The sequence below is a fragment of the Nannobrachium achirus genome, assembly GCF_963921795.1.
Source record: "Nannobrachium achirus genome assembly, chromosome: 3".
Classification (NCBI taxonomy): Eukaryota; Metazoa; Chordata; class Actinopteri; order Myctophiformes; family Myctophidae; genus Nannobrachium; species Nannobrachium achirus.
In genome coordinates this window covers 56,576,699-56,600,154 of record NC_137812.1, presented here as the reverse complement: position 1 = coordinate 56,600,154, position 23,456 = coordinate 56,576,699, and positions in this window count along the sequence as shown.

Below are 23,456 nucleotides of genomic sequence, written 5' to 3'. Positions count from 1 at the left end.
TTGCATCAACAGACAGAGATACAAAGGGAAGTGCCTATTCCCTTTAAAACGCACTGCAAAATTCCCACTTTGAATGGCAAGCAACGCTTCTCCCACTGACAATAATATATTTTGAAAAAGAAGCGCTGCTTCTAAATTGTTGCCTCGCTCCCAAGGTGTTGAAATATTCTATACTATGCATGTGTGTGGCTCAGCTTTTAGATTCAGGCTTCCTCAAGACAGGGGAGGTTTGTCTTTCCCTGTGGCACTCACTGACTGCACTGCTTCTAGGATTGCAAGAATATTTTAGAAGTAGAATAATAAGTCACTAAGCACCCTGGCTGAAGGATGCTTGTGAAAATAAGAAAGGAAAAACACACTGTAAAACCCTTACCCCGAGCATTCAAAGGTAACTGAAAGGACCAGCAAGGGTCCCTTTAGTTACATTTGTACATTCTTATACTTTGTTGACCCAGGCCAGGGTCCTACTTGTTCCCCTCCCGTTTTCTCAGTAGCAGGTGGCCTTCCTCTATACCAAATATCTTTGACAAAAACAGCTGATCTACTAACTCACAACATGATGCGACACGTTGTAGGCTTGTAGAGCTGCTATTTTCAACAAATGTTTGTCTATTTTCCCTGAATGTTTGTCTATCGAGACATGCATGCCCATGGACCGTAGGGTTCAAGTCCATGCTTAACTTAACACTGATGAGGATTGCACTGTGCAGGAAAGAGTGAATACGTTATTTAGACGTCTGACAACCAACAGACTGTCAGTGAAAAAAGGAAAGAAAAAAGTTAATCCACCGCCTACAGTATTTCTTTTCAAGTCTTATAAAGTCACAGAGGTTCCACCCTGGGGCGGCTGATTAGCTCTATGGGGGGGGGGGAATCTATGTTTCTTTTGAGTAAACACTGCAGCGACTACATTTATGATAATTCAAAAAGGTCCTACAGTACATTTAGTTTTCAGCTCTTGATGAAATACATTTTAATTAATTGAACACATGCCACCTCATTAACTTTAGCTACTAAACTCAATATTTCTCCCTCTAAGGTTAATTAATATAAAAAGCTCCAGTAACATTCTACCATGTGCAATAAATACATGTATTTATTAATATTTTTTTTAATAAATGATATACTTAGTATAACCTTCCAGCTTATGTTATTTGTCTTTGTAAGGCATATTCTTCCTGCTATAAAGGGACTGTAGATTTATTCAACTGCTCACACCATATTCATCCTGCTCTTAGCTGTGTCTGTGCTGAGGCAAACAGACCTTGACTTCTTTTCAGAGGTTAAATTATGGAAAACACACCGGGCATTCAGCTATATCTAAGCCCTTATAGCCATATATCACCAAGCTCTTCCCTGCAATACTAATCAGGGGCAGGAATTCAGAGGTGGATTGATCCAAAGAAGGCCTTGCATAAAACCACACTGACCAGCTAATTACTTCTAATGCTATTAGCGTGACCGTGGGGCTTAAAGGTTATTTATTAGCGCTATCAGGGGAGTGCCTAATGTCAAAGGTTTAGACGCAGAAGTGGAACGGAAATTGTGGGATGGAAATGAGGCTTTTGGGGGATTTCGAAGACATCGGCCATATTAGACAGGAAAACAAAGTGTGTACTCTCTGAGTCTGAATCATGTGGAGGGTGGTAAGGAAAGTAAAAGATTACAACACCAATTGGTTTTATGCCTATGTTCTCTGCCAGAGCCAGCCCTGACCAAGTTGTTGCTATAGGCAAGATTTACCGTATATAATAACTTAATTTCACGGTTGTATTCATGGGACCGGTTCAACTTCTGTGCCTGCCTATACTACCGCAAAGCTCCACCACTATTATTTCAGTTTTTCTATTGATAAACAAAATGTTTTACCTTTGTCCGCAGAAAGAGCACATTCGGGGCGGTAGGAATGGCTTTAAATTACACTTTCATTCGCAGGGAGTGTGTCGGTCATCTGTGTCAAATTACAGAGAGAGAAGGGTTTTCGAGAAAGCTCCCCTGTCTCTTCTACAGTTGAAGGAAACAGCATGTCAAGTACAAACACACAAAGGAGGGAGCGCACACCTGTGTTGTTGATGAGGTGCTGACCAGGGCAGGTAATAATATAAGAATGAGGCCGCACACAGCTCTTAGCCACGATGCAAACGTTTATTAAAAGGACAACCACCGCTTTGACAATACAGTCTTCCTCGTGGGTTTTAAGTAATACAAACTAAACTTTATGACACAAAGGACCTTGTCGAATGCTGAACTCAAGTGGCCCTTTTTAATCTAATCGTCCTTCAGAAATTACATTTTCCTCTTTTAATGTAATGGGGTTCATTTTTTATCCAGAGACACGCAAATTTTAAATTACATGTACTTGAAACACACAAGATTAAACAAAGTGTTTCCATATGTTGGGGCAGCTCCAATGAGAATGATTTAAATTCAAACACATCTGACCCATCTTCACCATGACTTCTGATACAGACTTGCAAATTGAGGAATGTAATTATAGTTAAGTATTAATTCATTATTTCATTTTAAATTGTCATCTTATTCACAGTGCGAAAAATGACATCCTCTTGCAAGTGTTTGTCACAGGAGACACTCAAACCTCTTCGTTGCAGGATTAAACAGCATGCTTCTTAAACTAACGTCTCCCACAGCACCCCCAGTCAAGAAACTTCTCATTTAACTCCATCAAGAGTGAAGTGCTCACATGCTGCTAGCCCTGACCTCGCCAGCGGTAGTCCTAAATTTTTTCTTCTAATTCGGCATGGCTGATTGCAGCACAGCATGGCTGTAATAACAGCTCAGAGAACGCAAAATTATATCACATCACAGTTCTTGAGTTACCAAGAGGGCGCTTGTCAACAATCATAATATCATAGGTCAATTATAAGAACGCTCGCCCCAAAACAGGGCTCCGATTTGAGGGACAGCAAGTGCACTTCCACTTCAGACGGCGCCTGAAGTGGACTTAGGGACATCATTTGTAACAATGTTTGGCCAAAGTACTTCCTTAATATATAAAAAAAAAGGAATATTAGATGCTGCAGTCTGTTATCACTAAGCGGGCCAAGTCGTCTGCCTCACGCAGTGCGCAAAACATGGGGCGAGTGTGTTTTGGGGTGCGCGTTCCTGTTACTATAGGTCTTGTTCCAAACAGAACCATGAAAAAAGCTAAAAAACGCATAAATACGAATACCTCAACTTTCTAAACTTCCCATATTTTGTCAATCTTAGAGCGTTGCATCAGATCCCCTTCTTTTAAGATTGCATTTTTCTTGAGGCCTTTCTAATTAACATTAACTGTATTGCTGCAGTGTTTCATTCAAATGCTCAAATGTGTGCCTGAATTGCAAATGATGCCACCAAGAGCTTCTCTGGCTCAGTTCCCTGATTACCAAAACAAAACAAAAACAATAAAACAAATAGGCACACATTCCAGTAGAACAGTATAATTCACGTCAAAAGTTAATAATGGGTTGGGATGGGAAAACAATGAGAAATAAAATGGCAACAGAAAACCCACAGTGACTGGGACGGTGTTATCTGAGTTGATTCGACAGTGATGTATTTAGAGAAAATCCCATAGAATTTACATTTAACTACAAATTAAGTGGCATTAACAAACTATTAGGATATCGATCTTTCTGTTACGCTCACAGGGGAGTCTGATGGATGGATCTCCTCTCGCCCATTGTTATTAAGGGACTTAATATTGTTTTCTATTCAACACACTCTGCCTTTGTGTTATTAAATAACCGGAGTGAATAATGAATTTACCAAGGCCAAATGCCTTTGATACTGTGTGAATGCACCATTCTTGAGAGACAGCCGCTGATACGAACGACCTACGGCCTGGTCGCGACCTAGGCCACGACCTGGAGGTCGTAGGTCCCGGTTCTGGAGGTCGTAGTTCGCGGTACATACTTGTTAGGTCGCGGCCGGTCTAGTTTCGCGACCCCCGGCCGTGGTTGCGCCACCTCGGTCGTCCCCGGGCCGTTGTTGCGCGATCGGGCCGTTGTTCAGCGACCTGGGAAGTCCGCGGTCGTATTTAAAAGGTCTTTTTGCAGAATATTCTAGAGCAGCAGCGCTATTCAACCTTTTGAAGCTTGTGATTGGCTGAACCGGAGGTAGGAAGCGCTCCATTGTAGTCACTTGGACCGCGCGAGGTGCACCAAAACCTATCCTTAACCCTAACCCCAACTCTAACTCTAACCCTAACCTTAACCCTAACCCCAACTCTAACCCTAACCCTAACCCTAACCCTAACCCTAACCCTAACCTGCCGACACTGAGTAGCTAACCTGCCGACGCTGTTGAAAACGAGCGCTCCTTCCCTTAGCAAGCGTAGAGTTTCTAAACTCGCGTCCCTTCCCTTAGCAAGCGTAGAGTTTCGATCGCGGCGCTCCTTCCCTTAGCAAGCGTAGAGTTTCTAAACTCGCGTCCCTTCCCTTAGCAAGCGTAGAGTTTCGATCGCGGACTTCCCAGGTCGCTGAATTACGACCGAGATCGCGCAAAACCTCCAGAACCGGGACCTACGACCTCCAAGTCGTGGCCTAAGTCGCGACCAGGCCGTAGGTCGTTTGTATCAGCGGCTCTTGCTGCCATTCTTTACATTTAATATGTTGGTGAACACGTGTTCCTAAAAAGCATGCGCACTCTGCAAAGACACATGCGCGTGCACGCATGCACAGACGCATGCACGCGAGTGCACACACACACACACACACACACACACACACACACACACACACACACACACACACACACACACACACACACACACACACACACACACACATACTGTACACACACACACACACACACACACACACACACACACACACACACACACACACACACACACACACACACACACACACATACAAGTGTATAGACACACACACAAAAGGCTAGGCTAAATTAATTCATATAAGTTATACGTTTTAATCTGTTTTATATTGATGTAACTGCAATGTGAATGAATGCAATCTAATTAGTTTTTTATATTGATGTAAATGTAATTTGAATGAATGCAATGTATTGCAGGTTTTTTGTGTGTTTTGTAATATGTTTTATAAATGTTTTTAATGTGTGGACCCCAGTAAGTAGTTGTTTGCCATGGCATCATGCTGCTAATGGGGATCCTTTACAAATAAATGTTGCATGCACACACACACACGCACGCACGCACGCACACATGCACACACGCGCACAGTCAATCCATGTGCTTGACTCTGGTTCAATTACGGGAAGGACGTTTGCATTTCAGCCAATATGGCAGGTGGTGACCAGCCCAGATGTGTAGGAACAGATGGTTTGGTGCCATGAGTTTGGGTCTAGTGTGTGTGTGTGTGTGTGTGTGTGTGTGTGTGTGTGTGTGTGTGTGTGTGTGTGTGTGTGTGTGTGTGTGTGTGTGTGTGTGTGTGCGTGCGCGAGCGCGCGCGCGCGCGCGCGTGTGTGTGTGTGTGTGTGTGTGTGTGTGTGTGTGTGTTTGGATTAATTTTTTTAACAGTTTTGAAATTCTTTTGAAAAATGTTGAATAGTCATTTAAAATATTTGAAATAACTTAAAGCATAAAACAAATACATAATTTACTTGTGGACTATAAAAATGCGTCTGTGGTCTGTGACCCCAACATGGGTGCCGACCCACTGTTTGAGAAACACTGCTTTAAACCAAGGGTTCCCAAACTTTTCAGGCCGTAACCCCCCAAAAAAATCATATTTGAACTGGGGACCCCCCCACCCTGACAAGCACTTGCAAGAGTTGAGCCATTACATTTTGACTGTGAAAATAGCTGAACTACAAGCTCACAACGTGTCGCTCTGCGAAGTGTTGTTTGCCTCTTTCATACGTAATATTTCAATTTGACAATTTGGCCAATTAAACCATTGTCCAAACTCCATTAAACTTCGGCACCATCGCCATTTTGGATTAAATGAAATTAAACAAATAGGCCTCGATCTTTGGAATCTCAGTCATGGCAGCCTGGACCAACGGGAATATCTCTTGAGTCTCGGGTTCAGTTGGCAGTCAATTAAAGTTGCACAATCATCTTGGACCCCCAGTTTGTGAACCTCTGCTTTTAACAACTCCCAGTGCATACAGGAAGAGTGGGAGAAAGTTAAAATGGTATAGGTAACAACATGGCAATGCAGTTAGCTGCAGCCTGTATGTTCAGCGCTGTTTGGTTGTTGACCACCAGGGGCAAAAACACCATCCAGCAGCTCTCTGAGGCCACATTCTCATAATATAATTCGGTTTAGTCGTGCGAATGGGAGGGGTGAAGTTGCTACATTCTTGCATATTTAATTGATACGTTTGCGCTCGCACTGCACTTTGTCATCCGAAACAAACAAGGAATCGTCCACGTCTGTCCATGGGACATGTATCCAAGCTGCATAATAGTGCCTCCTCCATCTCCCTGTGTTTATTAATTCTTCAAGTTCAACTCACAATGTACCTGCAGGACCGCCGCAAAATTGAGGCACAGGCTTCATACAGGGGTCGTAACGGGCGATCAAAAAATAAAACCAGCGGCGGCCGGAGGGACTCGCAAAATCTACCAGCAATAAACCAGACAGCAAATACATTAGCAAGATATGAATATCTACGAAGAGTAGAGCGTCAACGTCTCTCTCTCTCTCTCTCTCTCTCTCTCTCTCCCTGACCCTCGTCTTGTCCTCCGCTGGCTCCCTCTGTGCGCTCCGCGCATGAAGCGTCTCCATTTGGACACGATTTGGCACAGAGATCCGCGCGCGCGAGCAAGGGCGAGACAGACCCACACATCGGCCTATATTATATTAGGCTAATAGCCTATATATGATATACAGCTATACAAGTGACTCCTGTGGCACTTTCCTTTTATCTAACTGTGAGCAACAACTCCTCACAAATAATACACCATGTGCGATCGAGGGAGCGGTGATCAGAAATCAATGAGGGGAGGAGGCGGCCAGAATCGTCAGAAATCTAATGAGAACAGACGGGGGGATTTAACCTTTTATAAATAACTATGGATTTAACCCGCACATAGCTCTATAGCCTACCACAATGTTTCATTGCCTGTATTTGAGACGGATGGATTCACACCAACAGGGAAGCGTTTGTGGTAGCGCATCGAAACCACCGTTTTTTTGTGGATTTGCATTCGTTTCTTTTATTCGAAAAAGAATACGGATGCGTCTTCACACATGCCCAAACGTTGTGTATTTTCCAACAATACGTTATAGGATTCATTTTAATCGTCATAAAACGTGCCTGTGTGAATGTCGCCTGAGTGACCAAGCATTTTGGATAGCTGCCCAAAGCGTCATTTTCTTCTGACATTGGAAGGACCATGTATGCAGAACAGAGAACGAGTGAATATGGAGCAGGATGCACAATTCTTAATCAACTGAAGAATAAAGGCACCCATCCCAAAAAACTCCAAGCTCATGATGAAAGATGAAAGAGCTGAAAACCCTCTTCAGGAAACAAATGTAGCTAGCTGGGCTGTCCAAGAAGAATCAAAGATTGTTTTGATGAAAAACAACCATGTTAACCAAACCCTTCTCCACGCAAAATGAATCTACCCTGCTAAAATGATTATCTGTCCTACCAACCTGGTTGCAAAATCAACATACAGAACAGCATGCAAACCCCTGCAAGGCAAGCTGTGTGTCATCAAAAATAGCTGGACTGTTCTTTGGAAAGAGGACACATCTGTATGCAGATGTGGATATATATGAAGCATTGTGATTCGCATAATGTGTTAATGACATTTCTTCATAAAAGAACATTATTGTCCAAACACAATCACCTCTACGATCATCAGAAGGCTCTACCCTGTCCCTGCTGACAATAGAGGACCTCATCGCAACTGCAGTCTCTTTTGATGACAGTAGGAATGTCCAACTAGCAACTAGCATCCACAGAACCCCCTGGCACGTGAAGGCAGAGAAGCCAACCAGGGTGCACCCTTTGAAGAGCCTTCATGGGAAAGTGTGCATTTCTTTTGCCTATAATTATTTAATGTATTTCTCGCTGAACTGAACTGCAGTTGGTCTCTGCCAGGTGTACGCCATATGCTCACTACAAAACATGAACAGTGGTAGGGGTGAACACACCGAGACAGGTGCAAGTGCTTCAGAAACATCTTGGATGCATTTTTTTCTTGAGCAGCCAGTGCTACTTCGTGCTCTTGGTTGCAAAGCAATGTGACAAGAAAAACGCAAACACGAGCACAAAAGAGGAGCGCACACCAGGTGTGCACGTACCATATAGGAAAACAATGTTTTTTGCTGCTGATGTGTATCTAACATATCTTCACGTGATCTCGATCGCTTATGCTATAAGTAAATTCAACCATTTAATTGCGTGAAAAATCATGGAAGCAGTGCAGTATGTGTGATGTTGCTTTGCTTATGATGTTGAGTTATCAATCTGTTATAACATATAACAGATATAACATTTAAAAATGTGTTCCTCTGACTGCCAGTTTCTAGAATGAGCACCTGCCCTACCAAACATCTGTGCACAGCATGAAACAAGATCAGAACAGGATATAAGCCTGGATAAAAATACATTTGCATCCACTATGAGCAAATTAATACAGTATCACACAAATCAAATGGAATAGATTGGATTCTAGCTGAGGTGCATTATGCAAGCAGTGGGGTGATTCACTTCTCGACCAGCTTACTGACTTGTTCACAGCATGTCATTGACAGTGATACAGTATTTTCAACCCATCACGCTGTCTTCTTTGAAAGACCACCAACAGACACATCACAGAACTGCTCATGATTTAACCAAGTACTCTACCAGCCACCTTCTCGTCATCACCATCATCAACGGCCGTGATTTCACCTTGAGAAACCATTTAGGAATGAGCCTCCGCCAATGGAGGGTCATCACCCCTGTCTGTCTTTCATCATACTGTATAGTAATAGCTTTAGAACTCTGTGGGAATGGTGGTCAGCAGGCTGCCCTGAAGAGCAGTTTGGCGTGAAAAGGGCAAAGGTCAAGGTCATAATCAATTGAGTTTATTCTTTCTCATTGACAATGTTATAAAATATAGAACATTTTGTAACCACTCCAGTCAAATGTTAAAAACAGTTTCAGTAAAGTTCTGTCCGTGCTCTGACATCAGGCTTTTGAACTGCTGCTGTGGCTGAGAGTTTAAGTTTAATGTGCTGTGTAGTTTGTTCCAAGTATCCAAGTGAGTATACTGTGCCAAGACTAAAAAAGAATCCACAATAATTTAAAAAAGAAAAAATAACTTACACGTTTTGCGTTTTGCTGAGCACCCACAGCTAAGGAAGGCACAGAGGAAGCACGACTGTTCCATACTGTTGGAGACTGTTGGGAGTGTTTTGGGGGGGAAAAAGCGTGAGATATAGAGCATTTCTTCTGTAGAAGTTTTACAAATATGGTCAAATCTTAATGAGACGTCTAACCAACCTTGTTTGTTCAAAATAAAGATGATCAAACCTTTCCTTTACATGCTGGAGACAACTGTTTGTGTTATCACTGTCACCGGTGACAAATCTCGACAATGAGCGGTAGACAGCATCCAGTGGATTCACGGTGACAACTCACCATCCATCATCATTGAAAACACCTGTCTCAATGCAGTGAACCAGCTCAACATTCCTTTATGTTTCCATCACCAATGACATTGACAACAGACTTGCCAAAGCAAACAGTCCATTTGTCCAGTGCAATGAACAAGTGTGTGACAAACCACCTACTGCATAATTAATTATTACATCCAGAAGCCTGATCTACAGAACAGGTGTATTTACCTACTCTATGGCTCAGAAAACTGGATCGTGAAGCAGACTAAGCAGCATCAAATCAAATGAACCCTGCTGCTTTGTCAGCTGCCTCACACATGGAGGACACCAGGCTGCCCAAAGCAGTCCTCTACATGATGCTGTGTAAGCATGGCACAATACCAACTCAGGCATGGAAAATGCAAATGACAAACATGCCAGTTTGAAGGGTGTCACCTCTGCCCAGACCTCCAGCTCACCCCCTTCAGGTCAGGAGCTCAAGTGCAGGTCAAGGATTGGCTTATATGGACACCAGTGAGGCTGTCTCAAAGCAAAAAGACCCTAAAACGTCTGTGATCTTAGCAAACGGAGACCCGGGCTGTAGCCACTGTGTGTCTGAGACAGAGAGAGTGTGAGGGCATCTGTGTGTAGTTATAGTGGGAGAGAGAGTGAGTTTTTCTGTGCATGTGTGAAAATAGCATATGACTGAGTGAGCATCTTTGTGGGTGGGTGGGTGCGTGCGTGCGTGCGTGCGTGCGTGCGTGCGTGCGTGCGTGCGTGCGTGCCTGCCTGCGTGCGTGCGTGCCTGCGTGCGTGCGTGCGTGCGTGCGTGCGTATGCCTGTGTGTCTGTGTGAGTATGTATGTGCGTCTGTGTCTGAGTAAATGTCTCACTGGTAATAGTGTGTGGAAAAAGATGATATTAAGACTGGAGCAATGATGGTGAATGTAACTCTGTAAGGACAAGACACCTGTCCCTAGTTAGCTTCAGGCCAAACAAGCTTCACTAACATGGAGTTCATATTCACAGCCAATGAGCCGGATACTGTAGCATAATACAGAGTGTCAGGTAACACTCAACACCGAAAACACAAGCTCCCTCTCCTCCACAGTCTGATCCATCATAAACAGCTCATATTCGTAGCCCAAAGATTAAGTTCAATTCAAAATAAGAGAGGTATCATATATACTCTAATAGTGTGTGCCACACAATATAACTCTGGTATCAGCTGGCCCTTCAACAAACTTACCTGTCCAGACTGATCATTCACAACTAGCACGGAGGCCAGAGTTCCACCACAAGAATTCAGTGCAGGTTAACATGAGTGACAGAACCCTCCCATGGTGGCCGCATAACACAGTTTAACTCTGGTAACCCCAACCTGCAAGACAAGACACCGTTCCCCATCAGTAAGCTTCAGGCTAATCAATCATAGCAGACATGGAGGTCATCTTTCTCATGACCTGTCAGACTCCACTGGCGTGCAAAAATATAATCTCTGGCAGGACTGTTTCCTGTCATATTCCTGGGCTGGCTTCCTTTGATTGACATTTCCTGGAGGCCAAGTATTGAGTGCCATCACCTTGGGTCACGCTCTGCTTGCTCTGTTGGGCATGAGAGGTTAAGAAGGCCTGTTGGGAGCATCAGAATAAATACAGAATGGACATTAGCTATATGGGGCTTCTGTGTCAAACACAAGAGGTTGTAGTCAATGCCTGGGGACCTATGTGGTGTGTTTGTACGATATGAACATGCGTTGGTTATGGTATGCATAGCAAAAAAGTGTTGGATCTCCCAGGAAAGTAGATGGCGGTGAACATGGAAGCAGGACTCAAATAGTGTTTGAATTGGTGGTCCCAGTACCATGTCCCCTGATCCCTGACCCCATGGACTTTTCTCTAGTCTAGTACCATATAGTCCAGAATTTCCACTTGCACACATTTTACACTGAAAATTCCATGGCAATCCATTAAGTAGTTTTAACATGCCTTGTTTGTGCATTTCCATGCTCCCCATACTTACAGACTTTGGTGATTCAATGACCTTTCCTCTAGCACCACCTTTATGTTAAGCCAAATGTCCAATTGGGCACAAGATATCTCAAACATCACATCACATGGACTGCAGATTGGCATGAAACTGAGTGCATACCGTACATGATCCCCAGAGGATGGCCCCCTGTGATTTGCAGGATCCAGTGGCCTTTAACTGGCACCACCCTTAGGCCAAATTTGAAACTGCGCACATGAAAGGAAGACCCCTCCTGATTTTAGCGACCCCATGATTTCCTCTGGTGCAGACTTCAGGCAAAAATTGCTAATTTTGCATGCAACATACAATTTAATATTAGGCAGATTTCTGGAAGAATCTTACTGACTTCTGTGACTGTGTGGCCTTTCCTTGACTCTATTACTAATCTAAAATAGTATTTTTGGCACAAAAGAAAAGGTTCAAACCACTTTGTTCCAGTTAGGTGTAAGGAGCAGCTCTCCCTCTAGGGGCCACTTGTGGGGCCTGATTGGGAGGCATTTTTGCAGATTGCTGTAGCAGGGGTGAAGTAGCTGTGTTGCAATAGTTGGTGGTTGCTTTAAAAAACAATATCTCTGATGTGATATCACTCCAGGAATTCCTTGCAACCTTTGGCATATGCTAAAAGAAATGTAGAGTATGTGCAGCTATGCAACTGTTTGATGATGTCAGCTACTGAATGCTGAGCTTCTCAATGAAAAGTATAGGGTTCAGACATATTGGCTAGTATATTTGAGAGTCTTCCTTTCTGAGCATACTGTACTGTGTATCTATGTTTAATCCATTGTTATGTTGTATTTATTTAAATGGTAAGGACAAATCTTAACATAATAGAGCAGTGGTCTTCAACAGGGGGTCCGGGACCACTAGGGGGTCCTCAGAGTTACTACAGGGGGTCCTCCAAATCTTTGTGTGATAGAAACTTTTTTTCTTCTTTATATTAACCACTTATTCTGAAAACTTTAGCCAAAAATAGCAGATCTACAAGTGAGCATGTAGATCGGCTATTTTTGGCAAAGCGCTTTAGTGTAGAGGGGAAAAAGAGCAGACTAAGTACAGAGTGAAAGGTCAAGTTTATTAAGTATTGACGGTGAAACACAAACTTGACATGAATCCAACACACACTGATAATTGTGTTGTCAAACAATGAAATGATATGGAATCTATGAAAAGGGTTGTGGGGGTCCCTGTTTCATCTATTTCTCAACTAAGGGGTCCTGATTTAAATGGTAAGGTAAAAAGCCTACTTGTATTTCTGCAGATGTACCCTTTCCCGACATTCATGGAGATATATACAGTAAATGGTTGGAAGTAGAATGCTGACCACCCACTGCACTACCTCCCCCGTGGAGCGGACAGAGGTCGGTTAAATCACAAGTCGGAGAGTATGTCACATTTCATGGTCCGGTAACATTATTGAAATGTAGGGGGAAAAAAATAAAAGGAATAGAATATCCCAGTAAACGGTGGGGGGAGGGAGGGAAATAGAAAGTATGGAGTGTAAGATGGTGTTGCAGGCAATAGAACATACTGCATGGTGTTTAACACTGGTTCAAAATGAAATGCGGAAGGAATACAGCATGGATGGACCCATGCATGATAAAGATAAACAGGATCACCAAAAAATATTCTGGCAATCTATCATTCACAGCAACAAAGATTAAAGAAATTGTAGGCAAAGAAGGGTGGGACCAATCTATGAGGAAATAGTCTGTGAACCCAAACCGTGGCCAGAGCATGTTCCTACTAGAGTGCTCGGCTCCCTCCCTGCGGTGGAGGAGATTAGGACTGTGGCACGAGTGTGGATTCATTTAGTCTCCCCAGATCAACAAATCTGCAGGAAACAGAGAGGTGTGCAGATGAGGGCCTTGAGAATAGGCTGAGAGCGACCTTAGTACTTCACTGACTCTCTCTCTGATCCCAAACATGAGATGCTGGGAGCATCTCTCTCTCTTCCTTTACCCTGCCTGCAGGTGTAGCCTTTTGTAGTTGTCTGGTTATTTGTGTGTGCTTATTTGTGTGTTGGCAAGATCACATAATGGTGGTGAAAGTGACATTGCTTTGTTAATATACGGTCTGGTATGGTATGTCTCCTTGTCTCTCCAGCACTTAAAAGGATTGCTCACCCCCAAAATTACTTTTTTCCATCGATTACTCACCCCATGGAGACTTGAATTCATGGATATTAATAATCCCTTTAATAAACGGAAAACACACTTTCAGGTCTAACCTGACTGCGCCAGATGGTGGCAGCAGTGCGTATGCCTGGCTGCATACCGCTCTGCTTACCATCATCTGGGATCGCTCGGGCAGACCATTTTTTCAAATTCTTTTGCAGGTGATTGGATGGGGCCGTCTCTCTATCACAGTCTGGGAGTGCCAACTCCAACCACTCATATTGGCCTGTCTGCATGACGTTACACCCAGAATCCGCCTCCTGGGTTTCCACGTGGTCTGCAATCAGACTCTATTGGCTCAGAGCCGCTCAGAGCCCGCCCGTAGCTGCCGCTGATTCGTCCGGCCCGGGACTTTACGAGTGTTATCAACTCTCCCCGAGAGATCTCAGATGGCAAAGTAGGGCGGTATGCACTACTGCCACCATCTGGCGCAGTCAGGTTATTTCAGGTCAGGATACCAATGTCATTGAATCAGGAGAGATAACTCATACAGCGAAGTGATGAAACGAAAAGTGAAATGGTCAGACAAAATTGAACTGGAACTATATCAAATTGAAGCTGATAATGGGATGTCTCTCCTGATTTGGTGAAATTGGTGTCCACCTGAAAATGTATTTTTATACATTTTTATACATTCTATTAGGATGTGATATTTAGTATTTAATTAACAATCTAATGTTATTGATGTTAAGCAAGCAGGTCAGGAGTGGCTTATTGTCGGTATCAGCTGGTAACACGCGGAGCCCAACACGCTCCTAGTACTTGCCACACCCAAGCCTTGCTCCTCATACGTTGAGTTGGCAGTGCTAAGAATCAAACCCATGACCTTGTGATCCGCTCTACCAGCTGAGCTAACTGGACACAATTGATGTGGCCACATAGATACAGTAGTAATCATGGCACCCATTATGGAAATTGTAGTTTGCTATGTTCCTTCTGCTCCTCAGAGACAATACAAAACCTGGAAAGTATAGCTTGTGCATGGTGATGGCCAACAAGGACTGTGGATACGTCCTAGACCTTCAAAGAGCAATTGTCATGGGAAGTGCTGCAAGTGCAAAGGACCCGATGACGGAAAATACCACCACCAGCAATGGATCTAAACGTTGCCGGTAGACAGCATGCATATTCTTATTGCCAGGGAGTTCTCTTCAAGTGCCAGAAGGATATGTGTCATGTTATGTATGATGTAGTCTCTCAAGTAATTTGAACCTACCCATCTGTAGGCTGCACACTGCAAATGTGTAGAAAGTAAAGTGGATATTAGGTAATTTCCCACTTCCAGTTTGACATGCCACATACATAACTGATAACTCCTTCTGGAAACAAAATGAGCTGAAGCCTTACCTAGCTACAGTAGCTGCTTACAGTAACATAAATGAAAATTCAAAAAGACATTCCAAAATATCTTATAATAAGAGTTAAAAATAAATGTTCATGAACTCTGTGTCTTGATAGGTTATTGATTGTCTATCTAGCATTTGGCGATTGTGGAAGAGATGTTCGGGAGAACTTTTGTAGTATGTGCAGTAGATGTGTAGTATGCCTTGCTCAAAGCGCAGAATATTCATGTATGCCATCCTGCTGACACATTTTTCAGTGCTTTTCTAGCAGCATTCCCTCTCCAGGTGGGTTGGCATTTCCTGACAGTTCCCACAGGTACACCAGCTGGCCTTAGCTGAGTGGGCAGAGAGGCCGTCTGGGAATCGGAAGGTCGCGATTCACCCACTGGCCTGTCAATGTGTTGAAATGTCCCTGAGCACGACACTTAACTACGCTCTATCCTGGACTAACTACCCTGTAATCTATTATATCCATGAGAATCATGGCCTGTAGAAGTGTGACATCCATCCCCTCATTGCGCTTGTCCACAGACAGGGCTGACAATTATTATTTTAATAGGGATAGAAAAACATTGAGGTTGTAATATGCAATAATATAGCTAAAAGCAACAATATTTTACGTCAAAGTTAAAGATCACAGTCAAAGAAGTGTAAAAACGAGATGTTCATGCAGTCAGAGTTTGCACCAGAAGGTGCATTTCGTCACTGTCGGGCAGAAACCTTGTAACTCCAAGTTTCAAATTTGTATGTTTTTGGTGGGGCATGCGTACGCATGGGGGCATGCGTACAAGTGGCTAAATATGTATTTTTAGAAACAATAAGCCAGCAGTTTCTTTATTGCTATTTACAGTAACACTTCTAAACCCCATAAGTCATATCCGAAAGGTTGCGTTGTATCTTGGGAATGGGCTTATTCTGTGTAAAATGACATATTTATTATTTAGCCCCTTGTACGCATGCCCCCAAACACTGAAATAAGAATCTCTAAAACAATAGAAAGAAGTAAATGAAATCATTTTAACACTCATATTTGATATTCTTTAATTACAATCTAAAATATGAACCCTTGTTGTAAAAAACTAAAGTTGTCCTTTAAGCCCCACTATTTCTCTCTCTCTCTCTCTCTCTCTCTCTCTCTCTCTCTCTCTCTCTCTCTCTCTCTCTCTCTCTTTACCTCCCTCCCTTCCTTTTATCAGCTCATGTTTTCAGTCTGTAGTTACATCCGGGGAGGGGGATGACTCACAGCGTTTGCTGACCTATACCCCGATATTGCCATTAATGTGTTTCCACAGAAGAATGTTTTATGTGGGCCCCAAACTAAACACTAGGTACAGTGTGTTCCTTTGGTTTTGTCGGAGGGATATGAATAAAAATCATCTCACCAGGCAAGTGAACTCAGAGCCATTTGGAGACAGTCTGGGGTTGGGCGGTAATGGAAACCCATATTCCAGAGTCACGATAAAGAATGGGGCGGCAGGAGCTACATACATCTCCATAGCCCCCAGAATACAGAGTTACAGCGTGTTCATAGAAAGTGTTACAGTAATTGAATTTAAAAGCACTTTTTGAAGTTTTCCTCCATCTCCTGTGACATCCACATTAGAGGCGAGTGAACTCATGAACGGCTTTCTTCATCAAAGTGAACCAGCTAAAACGTCTTAATGCCAGGCCCGGGGGAACTTTCCTTTTGTTTAACAATGAGGAAGACAGACAGACAGACAGACAGACAGACAGACAGACAGACAGACAGACAGACAGACAGAGGAAGAACGAAGGAAGCACTCCCTGGGGACGTGACTGTGTTATACCAGTCAGTCAATATATTGATGCATACTACAACGGCTCCAAGGGTAAAATCCCCTCCGAGAGTGAGGAAGAAGACGAAGAAGAACCATGGATGTGTTTATATTCATTTGTCCTCACCTTGGAGACTTGCGTGCTGCTCCCTTTCACCGCTCATGAATAATAAACGTTTGGCCCGGCCTAAACTGACCCCTCAGCTGCTACGTTAGATGATGGATCGGTATGAAGCCCGTTTGACCTTCCTCTGAACGTACTGCTGTTGCATTGTCTCATTGACACTTTTACAAAGTTAGCTGAGAGACAGCAGTGGACTAGACTCTGAGTGGCGGTGAGACAGACAAAATGTCTCCAGACAAATGGACTACAAATGTAAAACTTTGATACATTCATTGTGTTGATAACAATGATAGGCCCACCACTGTGGAGACTATTGCACAGAAACAGAATAGATCTCTTTGAGAATGTATTCAGATCATCCTGCGCCTTGCTTGACAGCTTCTGTGATGCTATAGTGGTTCTTCAGCTGGAGAACAGCCAAAACACCACTGCTTTAAATATTATGTCCTTTATTTGTATTAAGTATTATTGTATCTGATTATTTATAGTATATCTTATTTAATCATTTTACATACTTTGTACGAATCGTTTATAGTGTTTACCATAGGTCTACTTGTAACCCACAGACGTCAGTGGGTGACAAAGTTATCCTGACAATTGCCTTGACATTACAGCCTTTTTCAAATCATTACATTTGAAACTTGAATAGGTGATTCAAAAGTGAACTATATGGCAGCCTTTATCTTTTATCAAAGCATTGGCATTGTTATGCTGTGAAAAGTATATGGTCCTTTAAGAACAAGATTCAAATGCCCCAAGTCACCTTGCATGGCCTGCCCTAGGGGCTTTCTCAGATTTCAATCCCAGCATAATATTATGTACAGCATGTGTGTGGCATGTTAATGTGTGTAACTCTGTACATGTATACTTGTTTTCTTGTATGCACACCTGCATACACATGCGGTAGAGCTGTTATCTGTTTAACCTCACTCTTGAAATAAATGTCATGCAGTGAATAGAAGTCGTCTCCTATTAAAAGGAGTAGACCCCTCACTTCTGAATGACTACAAGCCCATCCCAGAATAATCAGTTCTAGCGAAAGTATTGGAGAACCTAGTGTGTAACCAGATGGAGTTTTAATGTGACAACACACAACCGTGCCGTTTAGCTACTCTTCAGTCAGGCTTTAGAAAACAGCATGGGAATATACTACTGCAGCAATGAAAGTGATAAATGATCTAATTGAAGCTATGGATAGAAAACAACCCTGCTCATAACTTTTCCCTGCTCCCCTTTGCCTGTAGTTCCTGTCACTGCCAGCCCTAAATATTCAACATTTGTCAGCATTTTTCAAGGTTTTCGGAAATAGCAGATCTACAAGCTCCAAGCCAAGAAGCAGCTCCAAACCAAGCCAGGGGCACCATGGAGGAATCAAACCCTATTTTCCTTGGTTATGGGCAGACTGTTTAACCTCCCAAGTCAGCCAGACACCCTCCCTTTTCATGGACCTGTCAAAAGGATTTTGAAGTACTCCAAACTGCTTTATGGTTCAAGAATAAGCCACAGATATGCCCACACACATAATCACTACACAAGGCAAGGAACTAAGGTTTTTTAATACACAACTGTCGCTTTTAAGTATCACATACCACAAAAGAAAAGAAGAAATGTAGACTAATGCTAGGTTTCTATGGTTTGTATTTCTGTTGAAGCAAGAAAGAGGCTACTTTCTTGTTGGTAATACAGTATATGCAATTTATTTACTAGAGGTTCGGGCAGTTACGCGGGGCCTTCACACCTACGTCACACCACATCGAACGATATATCTGAGCCATAGTGTCGAGGGCTTTGTCAGGGTACCCGTTGTACCCAACTCTGTTTCCCTTTTATGCACATATGGAGATCCCTGATGTCATTAGTATTTATACTATTTGCCCATACCCTGTATGTTGACATGCCTATATACAGTATGAGATGTTTGGATCGACGGTTCTGGATATCTAGAGGTTACGTACGTGGGCGTTATCGGGTTTGTTTATTGTTACCGTATGTCTGAGTCAGAGTGATGTGGCTGTGGTCCGCCGGCCCAGCTAGACGATTTTAATCTAGGATATGAATGATCCTATGGCAGCACTATATTTAGCACTATATACGTACCGTTGTGAGCTGGAGTTTGTCATCAACTTATAAATCTCAATCACATACCCTTTATATGAGAGGCAGGATGGCTCTGAGTGCACACATGGTCTCACCTCTTCATTTACAAGGCCATTCTGAGACAGATGCATCATATTTATACACATTCATTACACTGCAGTACAATAACATTTATCATCTACATTCTCAAAAGATTGTCCTGCTGACTTAACCAAAGACAAAACAATGTCCAGTTGTCTGACACTTGGGCCTGGAACAAGCTTCAAAGAACTAAAGCTAGGGTTATGGTCATAAATGCAGGTCTGTAAATGTTTTGATCTTTAAGTGGTAAGTGACATTTTTTTTAAATAATCTTGCCCTGACTTGAATGTTAAATTGTTTTAATTAGTAAATGGCTTAACCTGAACCAATTCAATGTATAATGTTGTATGTATGTGTCTCTAAAACTTTGTGTTGTTTTTCTTCCCTCTCTTGCAAATTTTTCATCTCAGTATGACTGACCTAAGTTAATTAAAAAAACAAATATGTGTGAATGTGCAATGCGCTGCAGGTGTGTTGTGATTGATGTGCATCAAAAGTTGGATTCTTTGCTAAATTAATGTTGATAATATATCATTTTGCAGTTACGTATGGAGCGCTTACAGTTACATAAGATACAACAATGTAATGCACAGACCCTTGTGGCAGAATTGATTAACAGCAGTGGGCAGAGATGAATAGATCACAAAATTAAATCTTTTATCCCATAGCTTACACTTTTTTTATCATTTCAAGATGGAGATATGATTTTCCCATACACATCTTTTTATCATGTGTTTGAATTGGATGACAAATGATGACAACAGGGTTTAGCTTGTTAAACAGAGTGTTCAACAATTAAAGATGCAGGGATTTTAACTCATCATAGCTGAATGGGAGTTTACAACAACCAAAAACATATTCGTAGATGAGTAGATGCCAAATACTACAGTACACATCCTGATTCTTTCTCACTACTCTCACTACTAGAGAATTATATTCAGGAGAAATCCCAGGTCCAGGCACTCAGGGTGGGTTTGATAAGTGAAATACCCTTTTGGGCTAGAGACATTAAAATGCACCAACACGTGTCAGCTTTTGCCTTCTTCAGGGTGCGCTGCGACGCGTTGTGAGCTTGTAGATCGGCTATTTTCAGCACACAACCAAGTGTAAAATCAGTCATTACGATGCCATCAAGGCCTATATTTTAGTTGACTAAATCAACTGTAGATTTAGTCACCTAAAATCCTATGATATTTAGTTGACTAAAATTAGACTAAAACTAAAACTTTTCAGGTGACTAAATTATGACTAAAACTAAATTACATTTTATTTAAATGACTATGACTAAAACTAAATCAAAATCTGCTGTCAAAAACAACACTGCCTGGGAGTCTCCACAAACTCCTCTCCTTGATGAATCCTGAGGCTGCTCAAAGGAGACTCTGTGTGTGCGTGCATGCGCTCGTGCATGTGTAAGACATGTGGGAAGGTTCATGGTTACATTCCTCTCTGCTTGCCCTCCTCATAAATGCGATATGAATTATAAATGTTTAGCCAACAGAAGCCCGAGACCTTCAGAAGAGGGGCGTATTTGACTGGAGTGCGACCTTCATTTGAACACTGTTGCTCTGCGATGCCGTCCGGTCACCTGTCAATGTGTCTGAACACAGAGAGATACAAAAGCCACCCAAAAGCACACTTCATTGCTCTTCACAGTAAGATGATAACTATTCCAGTCAAGGGCTTTCATCCAAAATGTGTTACCAATTGCTGTCTGTCATATCTCACTATTCACTGAAAGTCACGCTGGGGAAGCTGGGGAAATGGCTAAAATGTGTCAAATTATGTGATTGTCAATTTTCTACAAACGCAGAGCTTCACTTACAGTAAGACATTGCAGTTATAAAAGTAAAGTAATGCAGGTTTTAAACCAGCACTAACCTGTCTTATGTTTTATTCTCCTGCTAGCTTGTTTTTGTCCCTTTGCTTTTGTCCCTGAATAAATGATCAAATCGAATTGTACGCTGTCATCCATTGTATACATTTTTGTAGAGAACTTTGCAACACTGGTTTTGAAAAGTGCTATATCAATAAAGCTATTATTATGAAGTCTGATTTGAAAAGGGGAACGGTCCAACTGTGACAAAACGAACTATAGACTGACGAATAGGAATACTGATAATGAATATTAATATTGAATATTTCTGTGGAACAGCTTGTTTGTTCCACTGTAACTCCTTCTGGCTCCCAGCATGGCTCCATCAAACATGGTTGGATCACAAGTCTGGCATTTAATCAATACTTTCATTATCGACCATTTCCCCCTTTCTACCTGCTGTACCCACAGAACAAAGCGAGCTGTAATATGATTGGCCGGCATCCATTTTATGGAGGTAACAAGCCACTAAGAAAGCCATTGGTGCATAATGTTGACGCTTGAAATAACGACTAATCCAGCTGATTAGCTGGAAACTAGCCCACTTTGGTCAAGGTGCATTTTCAGAGCATGCATATTTTAATAATAAACCAATTCATTGTGTTTCGGCTTCAATCAATGGAACTAACTTAGAATACTTTAAGTTCCTATTTATCTGTGTAACATTTTCAAGGTTTTAAAGTAGGGAAAAAAGAAACATTGTGTGTTTATTAAAGAGAAACTTGGTCAAAGACATAGACCAGATATAGTCCAGAAAATAACCTGATCTGTACAAAATGATGAGCTATACAGTAAGAACCTGACTGAACAGAAGGACAAGTTGTAGTGCAGTTTTGACATTCTGCAGACCAGACAACAAACTAACTGAACAGAAGGATCAGTTACAGTCCAGAAATAACAGTGTAACAGCAGAAGGAGATGACCCGAGGAGGAGGCACTGTGGTCGGTGAGACATCCGTGTTTTATTTCATTGTTTTATCATTTATGTTCTTCATCATTTGTCATAAAATCTAAGCAAATGGGGGACACAATGTGGTGTTATTACATCTCATGGGGCAGCAGTGGCTCAGGGGTAGAGTGGCCGCTTGGCAAACGGAAGGTTCCCAGTTTGATCCTGGGCTCCTCCGGAGTTACTGTTCAAGTGTCCTTGAGCAAGAAGCTGAACACCTAATTGCTCCCGATGAGCAGGTTGGTGCCTTGCATGGTTTCCTCCGCCATCGGCGTGTGTGTGAATGGGTGAATATAACGCACAATCTATGTAAAGCGCTTTGGATAGAGGTGCTATATAAATGCACCATTTACATCTCGACTGAGGAGAAAACCGGAGAGCATGACAGACAGTTCTCTAGAGACAAACAATCAGACAGCAAAACATCAAACTAAAACGGGTATATGGTGTGTGCGAGGTGTGAATGAGGGTGGAAGTGGGTTGTGTGTGCGCACGTGCGTGTGTGCGTACGTGTGTGTGTGCGCGCGTGTGTGTGTGTGTGTATGTGTGTCTGTGTGTGTGGTATGGGTTATAGATATACATACATGTACATATATAGATAGATAGATAGACAGACAGACAGACAGACAGACAGGGGCAGATAGGGGCAGATAGGGGCAATCTCTGTGCTACATATGTCATTCACCATTGTATTTCTTTATAGTCGGTATGAACACTGTCACTTGACTTAATATGACTTGATTTTTAAAACTATATTTTATAGTTATAGTTGAAGTGCTCTGTGTGAATGGCCCTTTAGACTGGAATTTTAATTTTAATCTTTTGACACAACCAAACACCCCGTTTTACCTTCAACAGGCCACCTACACACATTTAAAAAAATTGCATTTGAGATTAATTGGCCTCTCCTACGCTCTCTGGGTGCATTCGTGTCAGGACAGCTGGAACCCTCCCGGTCAAAGTGTGTCACAGTGAGCAAGTTGATTCAGAGCTTCTGCCACCGGGTGGCCCCACTTGAGATAAAGGGCAAACTCATGCCCAACCGGTAGGTCAATGCCCCACTGGGAGCCATTGACAGCCAAGACAGCGTGATGTTGGACTGTCACTCCAGAGGAGTGGAGGGTTGGGACTTGGGAGTAGAGAGCAACATCACAGAATGTTGCTGTGTGTGTGTGTGTGTGTGTGTGTGTGTGTGTGTGTGTGTGTGTGTGTGTGTGTGTGTGTGTGTGTGTGTGTGTGTGTGTGTGCGCCCGCGCGCGCACGTTCGTGCATGCGTGCGTGCGTGTGTGTTGTACCCTGGATGGGTGGAGCTGAGGTGCCATTAAGCTAATTGGGAGCACCTGGCCAGTGTTCCCATGTTATGGCCTGTCCAGATGTCATTGGATGCGTTTATATGCACAGATGTATTCCACTTATATTCGGAATGACCCCCCCCCCCCCCCCCCTTCTCTGA